This window comes from Nannospalax galili, unplaced genomic scaffold (assembly GCF_000622305.1).
Source record: "Nannospalax galili isolate Female #2095 unplaced genomic scaffold, S.galili_v1.0 scaffold832, whole genome shotgun sequence".
Classification (NCBI taxonomy): domain Eukaryota; kingdom Metazoa; phylum Chordata; class Mammalia; order Rodentia; family Spalacidae; genus Nannospalax; species Nannospalax galili.
In genome coordinates, this window is record NW_008331828.1 from 709,819 (window position 1) to 713,703 (window position 3,885).

The following is a 3,885-nucleotide window of genomic DNA, read 5'->3' on the forward strand; positions in this document are numbered from 1 at the left end:
ACTCTTACACTTGAAAATAAAATAATCCAAATTGCATTTTGTATATTAAAATTGTTAGAAAATATCAGTTTGGATACACTCACCATAGGAAAGGATAAAATTTTACGTGTGGATATACTAATGACAGATTAGATCAATATCCAGTGTATATGTCTAACAAAATATCAAGGTAATGTCACAAATATGTAAAATGTGATGTCATCAAACAAAACTTGTTCTATTTTTATTAAAAGTTATTATTTATTTTATTTTCAAGTGTAAGAGTGTTGTGCTTATGTGTATGTAAGTGCAACCATGTGAGCAATGTCTGTGGAGGCAGAAAGAGAGTGTGGGAACCCCTGGAACAGGTGTTCAGTACAGTTGTTAGCACCATGTGTGTACTGCAAGTTGAACCAAGGTCCTATACAAGAACAGCATTTATTCTTTACCTCTGAGCCTTCTCTCAAGCCCCAAGAACAGACTTTCGAAACTCATAATGAACTACTCCTAAAGCAGCCTTTAAAAGAAAAACTTACTTATGCTTCCCCCCACACTCCCCATATTCTGTCCATGAAGCTAAGTGGAAGCATCAGCGCTGTTTCAATGAACAGTTGCAGGCAGAAGAGAGTGAGGCTGGTGGTCAGCTACCAGTGCTTCTGAAAGAGAGCTTAGTTTAGCCTCTGTTACATCGGATGAAAACCATCTTACTCTGCCTTCTTTAGGTAAAGAGGTGAGGCAGCTACAGTACCACGTAGTAATAGAAATTCTTGATCTTGTTGGTAGGGTGGGACACTCAAAGGGAGAAAAGGAAAAACTTCTATGGGGTCTCCATGTTGTGCTTTCTTTCTGCGCTTCTACTGTGACAGCAGACAGTATAACGGCCTATTTTGTTTTCTGAGATGCTTCTTCCTCTTATGTTGGCAGGTGAAGTGAATTTTCAGTAAACTGAAAGGGAGTTTCTTGAAAGAGGGAGAAGAGTGTTTATGTATTGCCTGGGAAGAAACTCCCAGAAGGAGGAGAGAGATGGCTTCTTCTCAGGTAAATGCATCCAAGGCCTGGACTGCGTAAACTTAATTTCCCGAAATGTTTGGTAGTTTGAACTTGTAATCTTTACTCATCCAAAAACTAGCTATGTAGACCAGGCTAACCTGGATCTCACAGAGACCCTTGTGCCCTCTCCTCTGGACTCCTGGGGGTAAAGGCCCATACCACCATACCCGGGCCACATTTCATATGTATCACCTATGTAGCATATCCACCTCTCCATTTTGTCCTCCAGTGCTTATGTTTTCCAGACTAATCCATTGAATTCATGACCAGCCATCTCAAAAGTGTTACTGAGATGATAGTTGAAAATTCAAATATGTCCATCTTCAGTTTCTAAGGAGGATGGACTTGCGTCCTCATATGCCACTGTATTGTTGTTTGAACCATACATAAAACTGATATTTGCTTGCATCCTCATATGCCACTGTATTGTTGTTTGAACTATAAATAAAACTGATATTTTTGTTTTATTTTATGCGGATTATTGTATTACTTTGCTCAATATTTAATCCCACCAACATCACTGCTGGGTTTGTTGACACCTGTATTCTTTTGTCTCCTGGTAGTTGATTCCCTTGGTTAAACTGCTCTGCACCAAATACCAGGCCTTTGCGTCATTGTTTTCAATTTCTTAGGAATAAGATTTCTTCTGGTAGTTTACAGAATGAAGCACGTGAAATATGACATTTAATGCAGAATCTCTCCTTTCATCACTGTTAATTTTCTTCCTTTCTTTGGAGAAAGAAACCTTTCTCATTTCTTTGCTGAATGCTGAGTTCTCCAAGTGGAGCTTCTGAGGCAGATATCTTTCTCTCTGTTGGGTTAGTCACAGCACTACCTCCTTTACTGGTTATTTCATCCTCAGAATAAGCTCTCTTTATAAAATGTTATACACATGTAGTTGTCTGAATTTGAAAGCATTTGTGTATGCAGCGTCAACATTGTTCAGCCAGCATTGGATCTTGTCTTCATATTTTTGTTACTCTTCAGTGAGGAGCCCTGTTCTCAAATCCTCTGATTGTTGTGTGCATAAGTCAACCAGTGTATTCCTTCTAGGTAAATTTTAGGTACGTAAATGATGATTGAAGAAATCATTATACAATTATTTTAAGAATAATGATGCCCTGATGTTTCTGTAATTTCTATGTTACATGCAGGGTGTAGGATGTTCTTTACAAGGATTGTGTCTTCTTGCTGTGGAGGAGAGCACATGCAGTTTTGTATCTTTCCCAATGTTCTACTCAGTGCTGTTGGAGAATATGTCTTTTGTACCTGGGGCATTGGCCTCACTGAAAAGTCTGTAAGGAAAGGGTTAAGTCAGGTCCAGCCAAAGATCATGTTAAGGTAGAAATCTGTGTTTCAGCTAGGACTAAAGTGAATGGTTATAAACATTTGAATTCATGAAGCAGACTCATAGTAAGTGTAACTTTACATCAGATAAATATATACAACTGGTCTTGTATGCTACAAATATAGGAGTGAAATGCAATTCCTATGTTGATGGCTTAATTTATGTGATACACTCCTTAATATCATAATCTTCACAAAAATTTGGAGGATCTGATGCTATTCTTCTTTTGCACAGAGTTTGTGAGTAGATTATATTCCAGTAAGAAATATCCTTTTTATTAATTCAGATTTCTCATTTAATTCAGAAGTCATTTACTAATTATCTTTTTCTTTCTTCAGTCCCGTACCCTGTTTAAGTGCACATGTTATAATTATCATTTTTCATTTTAGCATCCATTGACGTTCAAGGATGTGTTCATAGAATTCTCCCAGGAGGAGTGGGAATGCCTAGATTCTGCTCAGAGGGCTTTGTACAGGGAGTTGATGTTGGAGAACTACAACAATCTGGTGTCTATAGGTGAGGAGATTTTTCTTGGAGAATTTTTTACTATCCTGCTTCCTTTGAAAGATTATAGTCTACTTTGTGCATGTGTTAGTTTTGCTAATTAAGTCTTGGATTCTTTAAAAATTAGTTCATGGGAATGTCTGGGAATCATGAAGAACATATTTATGTTTTATCATTTCTTTCCATCCATTTCCACTTGTTAGAGGAATTATCAATTTTTATTATTTTTGGTGTTAATTTCAGCCACACATTGGCACATGGTACTTTAGCCCTGTAGCCAGAATCTTATTTTTAAATATATATTTTATTTTTATTTTATGTGTGTGAGTGTACTGCCTGCATGTGTATGAGTCCATCAGCATCAGATTCCCCTGGAACTGGAGTCAAGGATGGTTTGTAGCTGCTATGTGGGTGCTTGGAATCTAACCCTGATTCTTTGCAAAAGTAGTCAGTACCTCTTAACCCCTGAGCATCTATCCAGCCCCTGTAACCATAGCTGAATTGTGAATCAGTGACAGAACTCAAAATATGAAAACTGAAAACATTCCTATGTATTCCAATGAGACTGTCAGAAAATAAAAATTGGGAAATCATTTGGAGACTCTGTTGTTTTTCTGAATATTATCAGTAGAGCATAGTGCTATGTTAGAACTCTGGTATTTTCTAAAGCGTCCAGGAAGCATCATGTGCCCCTTTCTCATATACAGGTCTTGTGATGTGTAAGCCTGTTCTGGTCTCCTGTCTGGAGCAAAGCAAAGAGCCCTGGAATGTGAAGAGAGGGGAGGATGTAGCCATCGAGGTAGGTTTGAGTGGCTGAAGGAGGGGCCCAGGTGAGAGGACCTAAGTAAAGAGGGATATAGACCTGAAAATGGTTCTTCTACACTCTGTTTCACTGCAAAGAGATTCTGATAGTTCTTGTCATCCATAAGATGAGATTTCTTACATCATGACCTTCCATCTAATGGTTCATTCTTGCCATTATATATTAGTCTCTGAGCCCCATG

At 38.1% G+C, this 3,885-nt stretch overlaps 1 long non-coding RNA gene across 1 annotated transcript; it reads left to right on the top strand.

Annotated features, from left to right (window-relative positions):
* Positions 1 to 910: 910 nt before the first annotated feature.
* LOC115069239 lies at positions 911 to 3,647 on the top strand. The gene is made up of 3 exons (XR_003848510.1): positions 911 to 1,017; positions 2,767 to 2,893; positions 3,589 to 3,647. It is a non-coding gene; the product is annotated as an uncharacterized LOC115069239 (long non-coding RNA).
* The last annotated feature ends 238 nt before the right edge of the window (positions 3,648 to 3,885 follow it).